The sequence below is a fragment of the Schistocerca americana genome, chromosome 2 (genome assembly GCF_021461395.2).
Source record: "Schistocerca americana isolate TAMUIC-IGC-003095 chromosome 2, iqSchAmer2.1, whole genome shotgun sequence".
Lineage (NCBI taxonomy): Eukaryota > Metazoa > Arthropoda > Insecta > Orthoptera > Acrididae > Schistocerca > Schistocerca americana.
Window position 1 is genome coordinate 494446435 of NC_060120.1, and position 23804 is coordinate 494470238.

The window sequence follows — 23804 nt, forward strand, 5'->3', positions numbered from 1 at the left end:
CAAGTATGGTGGGTCTGACACACCGGTGTCAATGTGTTCTTTTTTCCATTTCCCGGACTGTAAGTAGAATGATAATTTGATAAGTCTGTAGCTCCAAATTTATGACAAGTTGGCGGCGATGACGAAGGAAATGAATAAAATAACATTAATTGTCTGCAGGGCAATTAACTGGCACTGAGAAAGAAATTTACATATAAATTTCAATCGTTTTACAAAGACTGCACCAATTTTGTGTGCCGGTATGTTGCTGAGAGAGGGGCGTTGGTCCACCAACTCACTGCAGAAGAGAAAAGAAAGGTTATTAAATATCAAATCAGCGGTTAGAAGTCACAGGCCCTGAACGTAAATGTACGACCACTGAATTTATCTTCTGGTAAAAATATTGCTGCTGTTTTCTCGGGCGTAACAGAAATCTTTCTTCTTTACTTTGAATGAGTAAAATAGTAGCTGCGCAGCAATTACTTGGGCAGTTACATTAGAAGATGCATCAACTGCCACATATATCGCTCATCTTCATCAGGACTGTGCTGTGGCAACATGAAGTGATGACTTGAAACTTTCTGTTCAGCGAAAAGCGTTGACGGGTAGTCTGCATTGTACACGCATGGTACGTCTGTGTGTATGTGTGTGGCTGTGTGTGTGTGTGTGTGTGTATGTGTGTTTGAGTGTATGTGTTTGAGTGAGTGAGTTTTCAGTGCAGTACGAGAGCAGTGCACAATGCGTTTCGGTGTAATTTGAGCACTGACTAATGATGCTAGACGAATCCATATCTAAAAGATAATGTTGTTGTTTACATGAATTAGTAATTTTAAAAACAATTTTTCCTTTTTCGATTAAAGTAATATGTCGGAAATTATTTTTTAAGTGATATGAGGCTGAATAAACAAGTAAGTAACTGCCTTCAAGAATAACACATAAAGTATTGAGCCATTCACTGGAAAACGATCTTTCCAGTTCATTGACCTAAAACAGCACTATTTCCGAAAAAGAAATGTACTTCTTTGTCTTGTCTAGAGTGAGACTAAAAACCATTCTGCAAATGCTGTTAGCAGGACAAACAGGTCTGAAGAGGGCACTGTATATAAATTGGTGGCTATTATAATATTTTTTCTCTACGAATGTTCACATATGGTACAGAGCCATTTATACATGATGCCTCTTAGTCTTAACACAAACATTAATTAAAAATGACAAGAAACAGAGCCACAGATATGACGAGGCGCATAATCACTATGCTCTTGCATAACATACTATTGTGTTACCTACAGACTAACCATTCATAAAGTAAGAGAAAGATAGCCATTCACCTATAGCGCGCTGATGCGTGGAGCATACAGCAGAAACGCGTAACGGCAAACAGAGTTCACACTATCTTTCGATCTCTCGCCCTTCATCTGGTAAAAGTACACTCATCCACACAGGCAATAACACAGACATTCAAACGTAAACTCCCGTAGTAACCAGCCTCTCCGTGGCCAGTGGAGTTTGCGTTTGAGTGTCTGTGGTTGCGTGTGTGAATGTATTTTCTTCTACTAGGTAAAGGACGAGAGCTCAAAAGTGAGTGTGAACACTGTTTCTACCCTCCTCACATCAGTCTTCTGCACGTGAGTGGTTGCCTTTCCCCTACTTTCCATATTATTTTATCCATGAATTTCCATTTTTTTAGAATGAACACCCAGGTTTACGAATCCATTTCTTTTCCCTGCAAGCAGAAACTTTGTGTAAAATGAGACTAATTCACCTAATTAGTTAAGAAAAAGAGATTTACGCATGCCTTCATAGTCACCGTAAAGGTTTCTAAGCTAAAAATAATTTTGCCACATACCTCTGTTTCCGTTTTAGGAATTACCGTTCCTTATTTCTTCATTCGTTTCTTCACTGTCGCTTATTTTGAGAAGTGTCTATTAAATAATGCTTCATACTGACGGGGTTTTATGTTTTTATTCACTTGTTACTGATCACTCGCGGAAATCAGGTGCTACTACACCGGTTAATGAAACATTCATTTTATTAACTGTACGCATCCAAAGATCACAAAATAGTTTTAACGCTAAAAAAAGACGTGACAGTCGGTCCACATGAAATGTCAAGAAACAGTGTCAGGTTTTCCTGTAACTGGAAGTGGGATAGACTATCCACTAACACAAACAAATTATATTATCTTCTTGTAATGTGTACAAGGCGATGTGGACTGGAATAAAATTTCAGCAAAGAAACTGTGCAACAATATGAATCAGCAGCTTGCTGCAAGAAACAGTAGTCAGTATTACATAGCGTGGAAAACTCCGTGAGTGATGAGAGATTCTTATATATAAATAAGTCAACCGTAGCGGTCGCGCGGTTCCAGACTGCAGCGCCTAGAACCGGTCGGCCACACCGGCCGGCCGCGTGCTTCAACTTTGGAGTACGTTTCCAGTTACCGCATCATTTCGCTTTGCTCTGCGTCTGCCTACAGGCGCCAGGTGCGTTTGGCGCTATGATTGATGTCGGACGTGGTGAACTGCCGTGGAGATTTATTGCTGCTAAGCTCCCTGGTATTTTAGTCCGGTAGTGCTCACCGCTTAAAATATGTAATTAGCGAGGCTGATAGGTTACGTCGCTCCTGGCATGTCTGATTACGAACTGTTCGTGTGTGACCAGGGTAGTCCAGAGACCAGTACTTTATTGTCAAAGACCGTGAATGCTTTCGAGTTATCGTAGCTTATATTAATTCATAGGTTTAAAATAAATGTTCTCTTCTTAATGTCGTATGTAATACGTAATGTGAGATAAAGGGAAATTCTGTAGCTTCATTTGGTGGTACACAACGAGGAGACTTCAAAAGTTTACGCATCGTAATCGCCGGTGAAGTAATTGTACTTGAATACTGCACGACACTACACAGATAAATGACAGTTTTCCAATAAAATCACCAAGTCTCTTGTAAACAACGGACGGTACGTTATACCAGTCATTCAGTTCCTCGATGACAGAGATAAGCTCCTTGATCAAGGACCCATTGGAGGAGCATTGTGTGAACGTCCTCATTGCTGGGAGGTCTGTTTACCGCCAGATGTCCCCTCAGCGTGCAGAAAATATGGAAATCGAATAGTCCAAGATATGAACTGCCTGATCGGCGTCACCCAAGTCTGTGTTGCCTTGATAAGACTGTTGGCACAATTTACTATGGTTGGGCAAGACATTGCATTTAGTGTATACACAGCCAAAATTTCACTGTGAATCTGATTTTAAATTATACGTTTTGCTCACAAGAATCGTAATGTCCCGCGTACTTCAAATGGTTCAAGTGGCTCTGAGTACCATGGGACTTAACTGCTGAGGTCATCAGTCCCCTAGAACTCAGAACTACTTAAACCTAACTAACCTAAGGACATCACACACATCCATGCCCGAAGCAGGATTCGAACCTGCGACCGTAGCGGTCGCGCGGTTCCAGACTGCAGCGCCTAGAACCGCTCGGCCACACCGGCCGGCCGCGTGCTTCAACTTTGGAGTACGTTTCCAGTTACCGCATCATTTCGCTCGCACACTGTGATTTACCTGTTATTGAGGACTGAGTTTGCAGGAAATAGATACTCTCTTTTGACAATGCGACGCTCTTTCGGTGCAGTGGTATTACCGTATAACTACGTGTGTAACTTACTTTTGATGTCCCTACGTACCTAAAGCAATTTAATACCCCTGCCACAGGCTATGTTGTGACGTACAGACTGATCAGAAACAACACTGAAGAGCCAAAGAAACTGGTACACATGCCCAATATCGTGTAGGACCACCGCGATCACGCAGAAGTGCCGCAACACGACGTGGCATGAACGCGACTACTGTCTGGAGTAGTGCTGGATGGATCTGACACCATGAATCTTGCAGGGCTGTCCATAATTCCGGTAAGAGTATGAAGGGGTGAAGATCTCTTCTGAACAGCCCACGTGGCAAGGCATCCCAGAAATGGTCAGTAATGTTCATCTTTGGGAGTTTAGTGGCTAGATGAAGTGTTTAAATTCAGAAGAGCGTTCCTGCAGTCACTCTGTAGGAATTCTGAAAGTGTGAGGTACCGCATTGTCCCGCTGGAATTGCCCAAGTCCGTCAGAATGCACAGTGGACATGAATACATTCAGGTAATCGGACAGGATGTTTACGTACGTGGCCCCTGTCAGATCTAGACATATCAAGGGTACCATGTCACTACAGCTGCACACAACCCGCGCCGCTACAGAGTCTCCACCCAACTGAACAGTCTAGTGCTGACATGCCGAGTCCATGGATTCAAGAGGCTGTCTCCATACCCGTGCACGTCCATCCGCTCGATACAATTTGAAACGACACTCGTGAGACCATAAAACATTTTTTCCATTCGTCAATAGTTCAATGTTGGTGTCAACGGACCCAGGTGAGGCGTGAAGCTCTGTGTTGTGCAGTCATCAAGGGTACACAAGCGGGCCTTCTGCTCCTGAAGCCCATATCGATGATGTTTAGTTGAATGGTTCGCACTCTGACACTTGTTGATGACCCAGCATTGAAATCTGTAGAAATTTGCGGCAGGGTTGCACTTCTGTCACCTTGAATGATTGTCTTCAGTCGTCGCTCGTCCCGTTCTTGCAGTATGTTTTTCCGGCCGCAGCGATGTCGGAGATTTGATGTTTTACCAGATTCCTAATATTCACGGTACACTCGTGAAATGGTCGTAGGGGAAAATACCCACTTCATCGCTACCTCGGAGATGCTGTGACCCATCACTCGTGCGTCGAATATAGCACCACCTTCAGACTCACTTAAATCTTGATAACCTGCCATTGTAGCAGCATCAACCGATAACAGCTGCGCCAGACTCTTGCTTTATTCTATAGGCGTTGCCGACCGCAACGCCGTAGTCTACCTGTTTACATGTCTCTGTATACAAAGGATAAAACCTTTGAACAAGTGGAGGGGAATCTCACAGGAGCCTTAACAGAACTTGCTACCAATTACGACGGTAATAATCTCAAACCAAACCCTAGTAAATCTCAAGTATCCGCCTTCCATCTTAGGAGCAAACAAGCCAAACGGAAACTCCGAGTCATGTGGCAAGGGGAAGAGCCGAAACATACAAACAGCCCAAAATACCTGGGAGTAACATTGGACAGAGGACTTACTTTTAAGCAGCACTGTCACAACACTAAAAAAAAGGTCTGTGCCAGGAACAACATACTGCGGAAGCTAACAGGTTCATCGTGGGGAGCTCAACCACATGTTTTGCGCACCACGGGTCTGGCGCTGAGTATCTCAGCAGCGGAATATGCGGCGCCAGTTTGGAGGAACTCTGCCCACGCTAAGCAAGTCGACGTCGCCGTAAACGAGACTGTACGTATTGCCACAGGATGCCTCAAACCAACTCCCACAGACATCATTTACCCCATCATAGGCATAGCACCACCCACTATCGCCCGCATCTCGTGGTCGTGCGGTAGCGTTCTCGCTTCCCACGCCCGGGTTCCCGGGTTCGATTCCCGGCGAGGCCAGGGATTTTCTCTGCCTCGTGATGGCTGGGTGTTGTGTGCTGTCCTTAGATTAGTTAGGTTTAAGTAGTTCTAAGTTCTAAGGGACTGATGACCATAGATGGTAAGTCCCATAGTGCTCGGAGCCATTTGAACCTTTTTTTTTTGAACCCACTATCCGCAGACAAGTAGCCGTCGAGATCGAAAGATCAAAACAAAAGAATGATCCTCGACACCCGTTGCATATGCACCGAAACCAACGTGTCCGGCTGAAATCCCGCAGGAGTTTCATTGAAACTACTGAAGAGCTCGCCACCAAGCCCGTCGCAAGGCGGCCTTCTCTCTGGGAAGAAATGGTGCCACACTCCACAATGGAACTACTCGAGGAGAGATCTGCAGGAATTCAACTACCTTTTACAACTTGGAGGTCATTAAACCGGCTGCGCACTGGAGTAACTGGGTGCAAATCAAACCTATTTAAATGGGGTTACAGTGATAGCGATAGGTGTGAATGCGGAGCAATACGGGACTTGGACCACCTACTCATCTGCCCAGATATGTCTATAACATGCACTAAAGATGATACTTTGAAAGTCAATGACAAAGCAATCTACGTTGCTAATTACTGGGAAGGGAAGATATAATTGGTGCATCCGGACACGGAAGAAGAAGAATATCTCTGTATTTGGATACGCATGCCTGTACGGGTTTCTTTGTCGCTTCAGTGTATATTAAAAGCTTGTAAGGGTATTCCACAGAAGGCAGTAGAAAGAAATAAATGGGAAGAAAATATTCGGTACAGTGCGGCGTTTCCCAGTTATTTAGCGCGACAATTCAACCGACCCACCAGATACAATTATTGTCAGTTGTTCTCATAGCATAGATGATTGCGAACAAGACTGCTCAGCACTTGGCTTGGGTTCGATCCCACGTCAAACTTTTGCATCACTCCTTTGTTTGGTTTTAGAAAACCAAATGATCGGTTTGGCGATACCATCAGTGACGGGCCGCTTAAGTTTGTGCCCGCAAAGGCCTGATAGACTAAATTCAATGCTAAATAAATCAGGAACGGCTCAATGTATGGAATTCCTTTCTCAACAATTATTTCTCAGCAGTACCTACCCTACAACACCCTTACAAGCTTTACAGACTGTTTATGAATACCCTACTTATCAATTATTACTCTAGTTCTACTCAAGGACGAGAAGGGAGAAAAATTATTCCTTGCAGATGTGTGTCCGAATGAGCAATTAATAATCTTATTTTATCACTCATTGTCAAACGGAAGCGGTATGTGAGCCCTTAAGGATACGCTAAAATACAGAGGTGAAATCCACATACTACTGTTTTGTAAGTTGTTTCAAAAGCTATTCATTATGATGTGTGTCACATTAGGTTTCACAACTCGTATGTTACAGGATCTAGTCAGCCCAACAACCCTATGAAATGCGTTACTCCATAAGCAGGTGTATCTGTGCTTATAATTGGTACTTATTCACTTCGCGAAATATTTGTTTCTATTGGAACATTAGTAGAAAATTTATGTGTAGAAAGAGTGAATGTTTTCTACATTCTGACGTTGTGGATCGATGCTATGTCCCAAGTTTATCTTCACTAAAGAGATTACGTAAGATTCTTCTCTGGACGTTTATTGCGGCGGAGGTATCCGCAGTGGAAATTCAACAACCAAATGCAGAGGCCCACGGCACAGTCTGCGAAAGATTTTCATGACTGTCACGAGTAGCTTTTTTCTTTATTACCACAGCTACATACTGTTTACCCAGATACGTTCTAGAGTTTTACCCATGATAATATGACAAACAGATGCGAAGAACATTTTCGGACCTGGACGGAAAAGAATAAAACAGTATGAAACTTGCATGGGGGCTTAATTAAATAAAAAGCAAATAATTTTAATTTTAGTCGCTGTATGTCCGATTACGAATCTCGTAAACGGTTGGCCCTGACTAGTTTAAGTACGCAATCTGACTGCATAGAACAACAACAAAGAACGAAAGAAAATTTTCGTTAACACAATTAATTAATTAAGTCCCCAGCAACTATAAAACCTACGAAACCAAAACACAAGTGTAATTGTTCTGTGTGTGGGAGTGTGATTCAACGTACACATCTGCCACGGATCTTCTTCAACAAGGCAAGAAATTTTAATTATCATTTATACTGAAGTAATTAAAAAATAGAAATACTATAATTGCGCAAGAAAACCAGAATTACACTCTAATACAAGAACACAAGCCAGATGCTTTGTTGACTGAACCTGTAATGACGCATTATTCAAGACATTGAAATAATGAGAAAAAAAAACGAGTTTTGTTACCTTCATCTATATTGACGAAAAGCACTCTAGTCATTACAACATCTCCATTAGAACAACATCTTCTATCTAGCCCATCAAATAACTGCATAAAACATACACTCCTGGAAATTGAAATAAGAACACCGTGAATTCATTGTCCCAGGAAGGGGAAACTTTATTGACACATTCCTGGGGTCAGATACATCACATGATCACACTGACAGAACCACAGGCACATAGACACAGGCAACAGAGCATGCAGAATGTCGGCACTAGTACAGTGTATATCCACCTTTCGCAGCAATGCAGGCTGCTATTCTCCCATGGAGACGATCGTAGAGATGCTGGATGTAGTCCTGTGGAACGGCTTGCCATGCCATTTCCACCTGGCGCCTCAGTTGGACTAGCGTTCGTGCTGGACGTGCAGACCGCGTGAGACGACGCTTCATCCAGTCCCAAACATGCTCAATGGGGAACAGATCCGGAGATCTTGCTGGCCAGGGTAGTTGACTTACACCTTCTAGAGCACGTTGGGTGGCACGGGATACATGCGGACGTGCATTGTCCTGTTGGAACAGCAAGTTCCCTTGCCGGGCTAGGAATGGTAGAACGATGGGTTAGATGACGGTTTGGATGTACCGTGCACTATTCAGTGTCCCATCGACGATCACCAGTGGTGTACGGCCAGTGTAGGAGATCGCTCCCCACACCATGATGCCGGGTGTTGGCCCTGTGTGCCTCGGTCGTATGCAGTCCTGATTGTGGCGCTCACCTGCACGGCGCCAAACACGCATACGACCATCATTGGCACCAAGGCAGAAGCGACTCTCATCGCTGAAGACGACACGCCTCCATTCGTCCCTCCATTCACGCCTGTTGCGACACCACTGGAGGCGGGCTGCACGATGTTGGGGCGTGAGCGGAAGACGGCCTAACGGTGTGCGGGACCGTAGCCCAGCTTCATGGAGACGGTTGCGAATGGTCCTCGCCGATACCCCAGGAGCAACAGTGTCCCTAATTTGCTGGGAAGTGGCGGTGCGGTCCCCTACGGCACTGCGTAGGATCCTACGGTCTTGGCGTGCATCCGTGCGTCGCTGCGGTCCGGTCCCAGGTCGACGGGCACGTGCACCTTCCGCCGACCACTGGCGACAACATCGATGTACTGTGGAGACCTCACGCCCCACGTGTTGAGCAATTCGGCGGTACGTCCACCCGGCCTCCCGCATGCCCACTATACGCCCTCGCTCAAAGTCCGTCAACTGCACATACGGTTCACGTCCACGCTGTCGCGGCATGCTACCAGTGTTAAAGACTGCGATGGAGCTCCGTATGCCACGGCAAACTGGCTGACACTGACGGCGGCGGTGCACAAATGCTGCGCAGCTAGCGCCATTCGACGGCCAACACCGCGGTCCCTGGTGTGTCCGCTGTGCCGTGCGTGTGATCATTGCTTGTACAGCCCTCTCGCAGTGTCCGGAGCAAGTATGGTGGGTCTGACACACCGGTGTCAATGTGTTCTTTTTTCCATTTCCAGGAGTGTAGAACAAGCACTCACTACTACGACATCTCGACAAGAACTTTTCACTACCACATCTCAGCAAGCACTGCCCACTACGAGTTCTCGACAAGCACTGCACTCCGCTACTTCTCAATAATCACTGCCAGTGGAGGCGGCCGAACAAAACTCTCTGGCGCGATCTCTGGCGCTGTGGCTCAGTGTAGCCACCTTTCATATGCCCTTCCTCCACGGGCCAGAATTTGATGGTATTTTTGCCAGCATTGGTGGTGAAAATACCACCAAATTCGTCAAAAAAAGTACAGACAAAATTAAAAGATAATATTAATACGTAAATATCACATAATTAGATAAAATTTTGGCTTTGCACTGACCTTTCAATAACCTAATATATGAAATACAGTAAGCAATACAAATTCTTTACCGAGCGAGGTGGCGCAGTTGTTCGACACTGGACTCGCATTCGGGAGGACGACGGTTCAATCCCGCGTCCGGCCATCCTGATTTAGGTTTTCCGTGATTTCCCTAAATCACTCCAGGCAAATGCCGGGATGGTTCCTCTGAAAGGGCACGGCCGACTTCCTTCCCCGTCCTTCCCTAATCCGATGAGACCTATGACCACGCTGTCTGGTCTCCTTCCCCAAAACCAACCAACCAACCAAATTCTTTCATACATGTGGCTTTACATAATAGTTTACACAATACACAAAAAATCAGTTTATACAAATGTTCACATAACATGCTTTCCATGATTAAAAAAAAAAAAAAGCCAAGTAATTGATAGTTCCAGCAGTAGAACCCAGCAATGGTCAACAGGTGCAGACACCAACAAGTGACATCATTCAGCAGAAGCAGTTCCATTAGTGGCACCCAGCAAAGTTGAACAGGTGCAGACACCAACAAGTCACATTATCTCAGTAGAAGCAGTCCATCAGTGGCACCCAGCAATGTTGAACAGGTACAGACACCAACAAGTGACATTATGTCAGTAGAAGCAGTCCATAAGTGGCACCCAGCAATGTTGAACAGGTGCAGACACCAACAAGTGACTTCATTTCAGTAAAAGCAGTTCAATCAGTGGCACCCAGCGATGTTGAACAGGTGCAGACACCAACAAGTGACATTATCTCAATAGATGCAGTCCATCAGTGGCACACAGAAATGTTGAGCAAGTACAGACACCAACAAGTGACTTCATTTCAGTAAAAGCAGTTCCATCTGTGGCACCCAGTAATGTTGAACAGGTGCAGACACCAACAAGTCACATTATTTCAATAGATGCAGTCCATCAGTGGCATCCAGTAATGTTGAACAGGTGCAGACACCAAGAAGTGACATCATTTCAGTAGAAGCAGTCCATCATTGGCACCCAGTAATGTTGAACAGGCGCAGACACCAACAAGTGACATCATTTCAGTAGAAGCAGTTCCATTAGTGGCACCCAGCAATGTTGAACAGTTGCAGACACCAACAAGTGACATTATGTCAGTAGAAGCAGTTCATCAGTGGCACCCAGCATTGTTGAACAGGTGTACACACCAACAAGTGACATCATTTCAGTAGAAGCAGTCCATTAGTGGCACCCAGCAATGTTGAGCAAGTGCAGGTAACAGTCCATAATATTCACCATCACTAATCAGACAGTTCAGGCATGAACAATAGTTTGAATGCACACACAATTGCTTTTACAAAATTATTATCAATGCTCTTACACTAAACATACAAATTCTAAGGAACACACAAATGATATCAGATAATTGTCATATTAACTATTACAAATACACAAATATCAATAAACCTATAATATTTATGGGTGTCAGTGCAAGCCACAACAAACAAGTAAAATAATATTTAGGAGATAGGTTGGTACCAATTTGGGTTTGGAAAAGGAAAACACACAAAACACACTCACTCATCTTTCGTCCACATTAAGTACTACTGTGTAATTAAATAGTGTTAACTGTGTAAATGCAATTCTGTCAAAATTTGATGTTCATCATGTGTATCAAGTAGTAGTGTCATAGTGTATAACAGTCAATAATAGTTAGCCAACATCATAGTCATCATCTCAAGACCAATGTTTGCCAAGCCAAATCAAAATGTACGGTTTCTGAACAACTGTCAGTGAGCCAAGATATGCAAATGCTTCCTCTCTCAAAAAAAAAGTGTATACTGCTTAGTGATTTAACAAAGTGTGTGCGTAGACAATCTTCCTTCTACTTGAGTGTTCTAGTCTGCCATCTTCATCCTCCTTGTTCCATATAGACCAACAAAAACAAAACAAAAATATGCTCCTCACTTACTTTACCTCTTATCCACCAAAACTCCAATAATCATCAGCATCACATAATCTCAATACTTCAATAATTCCCCTTACCTCGATACATATAAACCTTATCATCAATATCATTTACCTTGCCTCTTGTCCACCAAAACTCCAATAATCATCAACTTCACATAATCTCAATACCTCAATAATACCTCTTCAATACGTCGATACATATAAACTTTATTACCAATATCATTTCACTTCCATAAGAACTCTTTCCTCTAGTCAGTCTCCTCGAACAAGTACAGATAAAATCCTAGTGCAGACTTCAATTCATCATCCCATACAATCCAAAGACACAATGTCCACACACAACCTCTGTGTAATCCTTCTGATCCAAATCTTCATTAAGAATTATAAAATACATTTTGGTTACCTTGTCCATCATGTAATAAAAGAAATGCATACATGACCTCTAACAGACTTTAGTTCGAATAACTCTCAGTAATTATGTACGATTACGGAGTGTGAATGATCATAATATTTCACAGTGTGTACACCACTTCAAGACTCATGGCAAGTCAGAAACATACATGTGGAGTATTTCTTGTGTCAAGTGTCACTTCCTATTTCAATTGCTCACGAAGAATGTAGTGTAATAACTATCAATGGTCTAACCCTACTGTTGGTATGTCATGTCGTTAGCTTCCTTCCTAAGAGCATAAATTTATACAGCTTCCATAAAACCTCCAGCTCATGTGACTTCTATGAAGTTTCTTGTACTTATGTCGTTCGCCGAATTATTGCAGTTCATTTTCTTATCTTAAAATATAAGGCACTGAGCGTAAGCAAAACATGCAATAGCGAGTAAATATACCAGTAGAGAACAGAATGTCAACAAGTGGATGCAGCACAATTCCTACAACGAGGCTCTGCCAAGTGAACAATCTATAATTAATACCATAATGTGACCTAAACTCTATGTTCACACACAGTATATCAGCATTTCTATATACCAAATTAAAGAGTAGCTGTGACGACAAAACAGAAATGTGTAAATATACAATCCATAAGCAAGGCAGCAAATATGTTATCTTACATAATAAACAGGTCATTAGCATCATATCAGCATAAGCAAATAAATGTTCATATGTAATCTTAATAAGTAAACATGAAGGCGCAAGCAGATAAATCACAAAGTATAACTTACATACATAACCACAGTCAGCACAATTAATTAGGTGACAATTATAATTTAAATAAATAAGCACAGCAGACACATAATAAAAAAATGTGACATCAGTAAAAGAGCATAGCAGCCAAGCGATGCATAATATATACAAATAACAACCCTGTTCATTAATCAATCATTGTCATAATCAGTTAACGTACGCAAGCACGTCACTTCACAAGTAAATTCACAGAACATGAAATTAGCACAAAGTATGAATCATGTAATCGCGAGCAGCAAATTACGTCTAAAGTACGTACGTTAGTAGAAATATGTTACCTGAAAAATAAACTCAATTAATAGTTACCTTTTTGGTTTATTACTTTTTTCTTCGAAATTACATTCTTCCTGAAATTTTCTCGATAGCAAGTCGTCTTAACGTCGGAAACGCACAGAATTTACCTGAAGTTCTTAAATATTTTATACAACCGTATCCTGAAAAATACTGAACGTTAATAACATAATTCATCAAGTCACTCTAGCTTTATACTGAATTTAATCAGAGAAATTAAACTCTGTATTTGTTTACGGCTGTCAGTGCATTCGCACTGAGCGCTCGATCAGCTGTAGGCGCGTGACGTAGGAAGTAATTGTTTGCGGTCAACGACTGCCTTGTGCGGCGCGCAGACTTGACTGTTGCTTTGAGTATGTGCCGCCGCCAAAACACAGCGCGGTATCCTTGTATTCTCTGCATGTTTACATGTAGCTGTTAGTTTCTGTAAAGTATGTCATTCCACAAAAATTTTTCAAAAGTATATCATTCCACAAAAATTTTAACGTTAGATATATGATATATTCCCTTAGAGCGCCGAGATTTAAGAGTTTCTACTTCAAAAGTGTTATCATGAATGATTTTGCGAACCCTATATGGACCGTTATAAAGCAGAAAAAATTTCTGACACAAGCCGTTTCCTTTGTGAGACAAACGATGAGACTTAATTAACACCTTTTGGCCAACTGACAAAATTTTTAAACGACCAGGACGCTTAGCTGATTTCTCTCTTCTAGCGGCCGCAGATGCAATATTTTGTGGAGCCATGTTGACAACTTCAGAATGCCGCAGTTTCCGTGTAGGTGGAAAAGGAACGATTTCAGAAATGCGATTTGTCGGTGCTTTGTTTTTTAATATCAGTATTGGCGGTAAAGAAGTTGAGTCATTAGGTAGTTCATTCAGAATGTTTTGAAAAATATGAAGATACTGATCCCAAGTTCTGTGATTCTGATGACAATAAAGACGACACAATTTATTGATTTCCTTCATCCATCTCTCTGAAGCGTTAGATTGAGGGTGAAAAAGTGAAATGAAGATTGGTATAATCTTACGACGCCGTAGAGTACGAAGCCAAATTTTAGAACGAAACTGTGATCCATTATCTGATATAACCTTATCAACATGACCCACTTCTTCAAGAAAATGTTTGATGAAAGCATTAGATACTGAACGAGCTGTTGCTTTGCGTAACAGTGTAAAACACACATATTTTAATGTCAATTCTACTGCTACGAAAATGTACGCAAAACCATTAGTAGAACGAACCACTGGACCGAACAAATCAACTGCAGCCATGTCCTTTAACTTCGCTGGAATGATAGGAAATAACGGTGCTCTATGAGAAATAGTTGGCGGCTTAGCCTTTTGACATAATTTGCATTTGGCAAGAACAGATCGAATACGTTTTTCCATATTACTGAAGTAGCAATTTTCTCGTAATTTATGAAAGCCTTTTCTGGGACCAAAGTGTGCATAACTGAAATGTGTGTACCAAATCAATTTATTGACCCACTCATCAGGAATACAAACTAACCAAACAGAGTTGTCAACCGATTTTCGTTTAAAAAGAATGTCATTGTGAACTAAATAATGCTGTCTAATCGCTACGCTTTCCTTTTTCCTCCACTTATCCTTAATGTCCTTCCAGATTGGATCCTTATTTTGCTCCTTAGCGATGTCCTGGAGCGAAGACGAAATAAAGTTCTCAAACGCAACACCTTGAATATACATCAAACAATAATTGTTTTCTTTGCAGTCCTCTTCAGCACTTTGTGTCAAACCTACAGGTGCACACGATAAAGCATCAGCAACAATAATTGAAGAACCCTGTATGTAAACAATACTAAAATCAAATTCCTGTAGATACAACGCCCATCGTCACAATCTGCCGTGAGTTAATTGTTGACATACGAAATTCCAGAGCTCGATGATCGGTGTAAACCTTAGTATGTCTGCCAAACAAAAATGTCCGAAATTTTGTAAAAGCCCAAACAACAGCTAAAGCTTCAAGTTCCGTAATCGAATAATTCTTTTCGGATTTAGAGAGAACACGACTTCCAAACGCAATAGTCTTCTGTACTACAACGCCGTTTTCTTCTATCTCTTGAAATAAATGTGCACCTAGGCCTTTGTATGATGAGTCCGTCGCCAAACAAATATCTTTAGATAAATCCGGATGTGAAAGAAGTGGAGCAGCAACTAAAGCATCACGAAGTTGTTCAAATTCTGACTGAGCCTCCTCATCCCAAGACCAATTAGAATTCTTTCCTGATAGTTCACATAAACGAGGTGTGGCCAAATCGTCCAATTTAACAAAGCGTCTAAGAAAATTACACACACCAAGGAAACTGCGAACATCACGTTTTGTAGTAGGAACAGCATAATTACGAATAGCGTCTAGTTTTTCTGGATCAGGAAGAATACCTTCCGCAGAAATAATGTGACCGAGAAATTTCACCTGAGAACGACCAAATTCAGATTTTTCTAAGTTCACTGTAATGCCAACTCTTGCAAAGATACGTAATAATGAATCCAAAATTTTGTTATGCTCACTCCAAGAACGTTTAGCAATGAGAATATCGTCAACATATGAAGTAATATTGTCATGAAGATAAACAGGTAAAATTTCGTTTAAACTACGAATGAATGCTGCTGAAGGTACAGTAAGTCCAAATGGTAATTTCCGAAATCACTTTTGGGTAAAATAGTCATATCCGGTTATTCTTTAACGATTCTCTAGATAGATTGATAGTAGAAGAGTTGTTTTGACAGATGCAAAGAATAGTAAAAGAGTAGGCAGCGGTACAGAAAACTAAAAGGGAAATAGCACCACTACAGCTCGGGGCCCTATGCACGCTACGGCACATATTCACTTAGAGTAGTGAATCCCCTGAGGACGTTAATAGCCGCACATAATTTCCAGTTTGTGACTTAGTGGTCAATTTGGTGGAAGTCCGTACGTAAATTGATCTAACCATGCACATGGATGTATGTCATTCTTAGAATTGCGAAAGATCTTAAATTTCCGAACAGTTAAGAAGTGTTTATAGTCAAAGTTTTCTCCTCGTGGCGACAAAGACCTACCGCGACTGTTCCAGTCCGAATGTCGATTATTGTCAAGTTCACGCGCCTGGCGCTCTCTTTTTGCTTCTCGTAAATGAAATAAATTATTTTCTTCAAAGCCCTCTGCTATCTGTGACTCTAAATTTCTTCTGCTGTCTTTTCCTACGATTTCGCCTTCAATTTGTTTGACTTGCTTTCGTAATATCTCAACTTCCCTTTTAACGCGTTCATTAAATTTTCCCTGATTTTCAACATGTTTATTTATGTTCTCGTACTCTTCGGTTTCTGCAAATGGCAATGGTGCTGTATCATCTGAATCTCTGTCCCCATTTAAACTAAGACTTGTCAATTGGTCTGAAATCTCCTCAACTCTTTCCGATAAGTCACCTATTTTTTTCTTTCTGTTTATTTACGTCTTCCGTAAGTGTCGCGACTCGGGTTTCAGTATTGACACATTTGGTAGTTAACAGTTCATATTGTTGTGTTAGGTTATTTAATCTGTCATTTGGTACGGATTCCTCGATTCTCTCAAATATTTCCTCCTTATCGTGTGCACGTTGTAAATTTAACTCTGAAAATTTTTGTACTATCACGCGATGTCTTTCTTCCTGTTCTCTATCCTGTTCCTTTTGTCTAATCTCTACTGCAATTAATCTATTATTGTGAGAATTCAAAATCGGTTGTATTTCTTCTCTGATTTCTTTCTTTAACTCATCTTTCATATTTTTGAAACATGTCCCTATTCGTGAGTCTAACCGTGTTGCCATTGTTCCCATCTCAGTTCTAATTGTTCCTATTTGTGATCCCAGCGAGTCTAACCGTGTTTCCATTGTTCCCATACTAGTTGCAATTGTCCCTATCTCTGTTTTAATTGTTCCTATTTGTGTTTTTAATTCAGATCTAAACTGTGTTTCCATTGTTCCCATCTGTGTTTTTAATTTAGATCTAAACTGTTTTTCCATTCGTGCTCCCAAATTTAATATAGCACCCATCAACTGCTCCATATTAGCCGGTTCGAAATTCTTTTCGCCCCTAACATTTCCAGCAAAACTAACTTCCTTCTGCATAGCCATAAAGCTATCTGTGTTCGATACTATTTCAGAATCTTCTATCGTTAATCTCGTATTCTGTGAATTTTCTGATTGAGAAAAGTTTTGAAATGGTTCCGGACTATTTTCCCGACGTATTAAATTGTTTCCCACTTCATTATTCATCATACTGTTCACCTGTGTTGGCGAGTTCGCCATGTCAACAATTTCGTCATTCTGACTATCCATCATTTTTGCCTTTTTCATCGATCGCGTAATCATTTACAAAACATACAAAACTCGCCACTGTACGAAAATTACACACAATGACTCTTTATCTCCAACAATACCATTCACACGAAATGTTTCCCTCAAACACGATTAACGAACAATGGAAATAATTGCACTAAATCGTCAAACGCGTATACAAGACAACACAATTAAATTCTGAGAAAAAATACCATTAGAAGAATGACAATTACCACATCTACACATGCAAAATAGACTACAATTACTAAACTACAAATTACTACAACAATACTACTGTCTACTATTTTTACAATCAGAATAATTCCAAGGGACGATCCGAAGCAGCGGTCGCCACGTGCATGGGGCTTAATTAAATAAAAAGCAAATAATTTTAATTTTAGTCGCTGTATGTCCGATTACGAATCTCGTAAACGGTTGGCCCTGACTAGTTTAAGTACGCAATCTGACTGCATAGAACAACAACAAAGAACGAAAGAAAATTTTCGTTAACATAATTAATTAATTAAGTCTCCAGCAACTATAAAACCTACGACACCAAAACACAAGTGTAATTGTTCTGTGTGTGGGAGTGTGATTCAACGTACACATCTGCCACGGTTCTTCTTCAACAAGGCAAGAAATTTTAATTATCATTTATACTGAAGTAATTAAAAATTAGAAATACTATAATTGCGCAAGAAAACCAGAATTACACTCTAATACAAGAACACAAGCCAGATGCTTTGTTGACTGAACCTGTAATGACGCATTATTCAAGACATTGAAATAATGAGAAAAAAAAACGAGTTTTGTTACCTTCATATATATTGACGAAAAGCACTCTAATCATTACAACATCTCCATTAGAACAACATCTGCTATCTAGCCCATCAAATAACTGCATAAAACATAGAACAAGCACTCACTACTACGACATCTCGACAAGAACTTTTCACTACCACATCTCAGCAAGCACTGCCCACTACGAGTTCTCGACAAGCACTGCACTCCGCTACTTCTCAATAATCACTGCCAGTGGAGGCGGCCGAACAAAACTCTCTGGCGCGATCTCTGGCGCTGTGGCTCAGTGTAGCCACCTTTCAAACTATCCTACTAAAATGCCAAAATGTCAGAATTTCATATTTGACAATGAGGTCCCAAACCCAGAAGAATTTTATTGACTGTGCCAATGGCCATGGAAGCCTATGTTTAGGTATGTCTCAATAACTTTACAATTCATATAAATAATTCTACTATTGAACTCTCAGTAACTTGTGAGTGCCAGCCTGACAGATAGCACTAATAATCTCACGAAGGTAAAACAATTGAGCATTTTGCAAACAAAATAATCTTGGAGTCAACAGTTTTAAACAAATATCATCAATTACGGAATAAAATTTTCTGCTTCAAGTTGTGTTTTACACAATAAACAGTATACAAGTGTGTGAGGAATAGGGCAATTTGTGGTATATACAGCAGACTATTAAGACTCTCTTTGAAAGGGGTTAAGATATGTAAATATAACTGAAAATTTCATCATATAGGCCTACATAAACAAAGGAGGCTTACATTTCATTGTTTTTGGAGAATTGTACATAATATGTCGCACATGGAACTACACTTACGCTATGTGATCAAAAGTATCCGGACACTTGACTGAAAATGGCTTACAAGTTCGTGGCGCACTATACCGTTAATGCTGCAATTCACAATCAGGTGCTGGAAGGTTGCTTGGGGAATGGCAAGCAATTCTTCACGGAGTGCTGCACTGACGAGAGTTATCGATGTCGGTCGGTGAGGCCTGGCACGAAGTCGGCTTTCCAAAACATCCCTAAGGTAGATTCAGGTCAGGACTCAGTGCAGGCCAGTCCTTTACAGGAATGTTAATGTCGTGTAGCCACTCCACTATAGGCCGTGCATTACGAACAGGTGCTCGATCGTGTTGAAAGGTGTAATTGCCATCCCCGAATTGCTCTTTAACAGTGAGAAGCAAGGAGGAGCTTAATATATCAATGTAGGCGTGTGCTGTGACAGTGCCACGCAAAACAACAAGGGGTTCAAGCCTCGTCCACGAAAAACACGACCACACCGTAACACCACCCCCTTCGAATTTTACTGTTGGCAGTACACACGCTGGCAGATGACGTACACCGGGCATTCGCCATACCCACACCCTGCCATCGGATCGCCACATTCTGTACCGTGATTCGTCACTCCACACAACGTTTTTCCACTGTTAAATCGTCCAATGTTTACGCTCCTTACACCAAGTAGGCGTCGTTTGGCATTTACTGGAGTGATGTGTAGTTTATGAACAGCCGCTCGACCATGAAATCGAAGTTTTCTCACCACCTGCCTAACTGTCATAGTATTTGCAGTGGATTCTGATGCAGTTTGGAATTTCTGTGTTATGGTCTGAATAGATGTCTGCCTATTATACATTACGACCTTCTTCAGTTGACGGCAGTCTCTGTTAGTCAACAGAGGATGCCGACCTGTACGCTTTTGTGCTGTACGTGTCCCTTCACGTTTCCATTTCGCTATCACATCGGAAACAGCGGACCTAGGGATGTTTAGGAGTGTGGAAATCTGGCGTCCAGACATATGACACAAGTCCAGAATGAGATTTTCACTCTGCAGCGGAGTGTGCGCTGATATGAAACTTCCTGGCAGATTAAAACTGTGTGCCCGACCGAGAATCGAACTCGGGACCTTTGCCTTTCGCGGGCAAGTGCTCTACCAACTGAGCTACCGAAGCACGACTCACGGCCGGTACTCACAGCTTTACTTCTGCCAGTACCTCGTCTCCTACCTTCCAAACTTTACAGAAGCTCTCCTGCGAACCTTGCAGAACTAGCACTCCTGAAAGAAAGGATATAGCGGAGACATGGCTTAGCCACAGCCTGGGGGATGTTTCCAGAATGAGATTTTCACTCTGCAGCGGAGTGTGCGCTGATATGAAACTTCCTGGCAGATTAAAACTGTGTGCCCGACCGAGACTCGAACTCGGGACCTTTGCCTTTCGCGGGCAAGTGCTCTACCAACTGAGCTACCGAAGCACGACTCACGGCCGCTACTCACAGCTTTACTTCTGCCAGTACCTCGTCTCCTACCTTCCAAACTTTACAGAAGCTCTCCTGCGAACCTTGCAGAACTAGCACTCCTGAAAGAAAGGATATAGCGGAGACATGGCTTAGCCACAGCCTGGGGGATGTTTCCAGAATGTGATTTTCACTCTGCAGTGGAGTGTGCGCTGATATGAAACTTCCTGGCAGATTAAAACTGTGTGCCCGACCAAGACTCGAACTCGGGACCTTTGCCTTTCGCGGGCAAGTGCTCTACCAACTGAGCTACCGAAGCACGACTCACGGCCGGTACTCACAGCTTTACTTCTGCCAGTACCTCGTCTCCTACTTTCCAAACTTTACAGAAGCTCTCCTGCGAACCTTGCAGAACTAGCACTCCTGAAAGAAAGGATATAGCGGAGACATGGCTTAGCCACAGCCTGGGGGATGTTTCCAGAATGAGATTTTCACTCTGCAGCGGAGTGTGCGCTGATATGAAACTGGCAGAAGTAAAGCTATGAGTACCGGCCGTGAGTCGTGCTTCGGTAGCTCAGTTGGTAGAGCACTTTCCCGCGAAAGGCAAAGGTCCCGAGTTCGAGTCTCGGTCGGGCACACAGTTTTAATCTGCCAGGAAGTTTCATATCAGCGCACACTCCGCTGCAGAGTGAAAATCTCATTCTGGAAACATCCCCCAGGCTGTGGCTAAGCCATGTCTCCGCTATATCCTTTCTTTCAGGAGTGCTAGTTCTGCGAGGTTCGCAGGAGAGCTTCTGTAAAGTTTGGAAGGTAGGAGACGAGGTACTGGCAGAAGTAAAGCTGTGAGTACCGGCCGTGAGTCGTGCTTCGGTAGCTCAGTTGGTAGAGCATTTGCCCGCGAAAGGCAAAGGTCCCGAGTTCGAGTCTCGGTCGGGCACACAGTTTTAATCTGCCAGGAAGATTCATATCAGCGCACACTCCGCTGCAGAGTGAAAATCTCATTCTGGAAACATCCCCCAGGCTGTGGCTAAGCCATGTCTCCGCTATATCCTTTCTTTCAGGAGTGCTAGTTCTGCAAGGTTCGCAGGAGAGCTTCTGTAAAGTTTGGAAGGTAGGAGACGAGGTACTGGCAGAAGTAAAGCTGTGAGTACCGGCCGTGAGTCGTGCTTCGGTAGCTCAGTTGGTAGAGCACTTGCCCGCGAAAGACAAAGGTCCCGAGTTCGAGTCTCGGTCGGGCACACAGTTTTAATCTGCCAGGAAGTTTCATATCAGCGCACACTCCGCTGCAGAGTGAAAATCTCATTCTGGAAACATCCCCCAGGCTGTGGCTAAGCCATGTCTCCGCTATATCCTTTCTTTCAGGAGTGCTAGTTCTGCAAGGTTCGCTGGAGAGCTTCTGTAAAGTTTGGAAGGTACGAGACGAGGTACTGGCAGAAGTAAAGCCGTGAGTACCGGCCGTGAGTCGTGCTTCGGTAGCTCAGTTGGTAGAGCACTTGCCCGCGAAAGGCAAAGGTCCCGAGTTCGAGTCTCGGTCGGGCACACAGTTTTAATCTGCCAGGAAGTTTCATATGACACAAGTGACACCCAATCACGTGACCACGTTCGAGTTCCGCGGAGCTCTCCATTCTGCTCTCTCATGTTGTCTAAAGACTAGTGAGGGCGCTGATATGGAGTACCTGGCAGCAGGTGGCAGCACAATGCACCTAATATGACAAAGCTATATTTCTGGGGGAGTCCGGATACTTTTGATCGCATAGTGTATCTGGTCTCCATGTAGGTTGAGAAAGTAATTGTCATGCATATTGAAACGTCCCCTTTGAACAATTATACAAGACTGTCCTTAACCTGACACACAATACTTTGTTAGCGCAACGCAATCTGACTTTCAAAATTCCCTACAAAAGAATGGCCCTGACTAACATTAAACTATACCTTTCATAAATCACTTACCTCACAAAAATCTTCGCTGCTCAAGCTACTGCAATACAGCAAGCGCCACTACTGCCAGCTAAATAAAAGATTCAAACTACTAAAGGCACTAACTACTGATAGGGATAGTTAGCAAATGAAAGATATTAATAGAGAACAAACAATGTATTTACCTTAATATCATCACAAGTCATAATATATATATCAGTTCATGACAAATTGCAAACCTCCGCCATCTCTCTCCCCACATCCACCACTGCTGGCGGCTCACCTCCAACTGCGCAACGCTACGCGCTGTTCACAGCCAGCTGCCGCTGCCCAACACTACAATGGCAGACAACAATGCAAACTAGCCACAGACTGCACACAGCACAGCCAGTGATTTTCATATTGAGCGCTACGTAACGTTGCCAATAAGAAAACATAAACAGCCTACTTACATAGAGAAAACATAAACAGCCTACTTACATAGAGAAAACATAAACAGCCTACTTACATAGCCCCCATGCTCCCCACAAAAATTTTTTCAAATTGGGTTGGGCAGTGGCCAATACAGATTTGAAAAAAATTTTTCATAATTACAATAACAAAGAAATCAAAGGCACACACTTATTGATACATTGTTGGTCAAAAGCTAAAAATTTCTCACAGTCCATAAAGACAGTCCACATTGTTCATCACAGTGAAACTGCCGTTTCTTTTCTCAAAGTCTGAGCAGTAAAAGACAATGCACACAGAAGTAGTGGATTTCCATGCAGTCTTGAAGAAGTAGTGTTGTCCTTCCAATGGAAAGACAGTGCTGACTCTTGACATGCTGACAGGTAATGGGCCACAATGGAGCAAACCCACAGCAGAGTCATTCGAAGTTTTGAAGAATATTGGTAGGTAGGTCATCACAGAGCAGACCCACTGGAGTCCTGGTAGAGATTGTGGTATTGGTGGGCCACCAGAGGTGCAGACCCACTGTAGTCCTTGTAGAGATTACGGTATTGGTGGGCCATCAAAGATGCAGACCCACTGTAGTCCTTGTAGAGATGGCCAGCAGCCATCTGTTGTGACTGTGCAGGTGCACAATCACCATTGAAGAGTCTTGCGGATAATATAGCAAGTCCATAAACCACCACTTGTGCACTCACAAAGTTTTTGAAATTGTCCTTAGAACCAGCAATGCTGTTATCCAGTCCCTTGCTGAGTTATTAACACACGTGCAAACACTAACAGTCCCTACTTCTCACATATTGTCCACATACTATGACCAACAGAAACGTGTGCAGTGAAATGTAACTAACAAGTTAATAATGTCATGAACTGGTGACAATTACAATGTTATAACATAAGAATACAATTACAAAGGTACAAAATACATCATTAAAAACATAATAATACAGATAACATTTGTAGTACAGGCTTTACAAA

The 23804-nt window shown here is 42.4% G+C and overlaps 1 non-coding gene across 1 annotated transcript; it reads left to right on the top strand.

Annotated features, from left to right (window-relative positions):
- The first annotated feature begins 21322 nt into the window (after positions 1-21322).
- Positions 21323-21397, top strand: Trnas-cga. Its single transcript has one exon. It is a non-coding gene; the product is annotated as a tRNA-Ser (tRNA).
- Positions 21398-23804: the final 2407 nt, after the last annotated feature.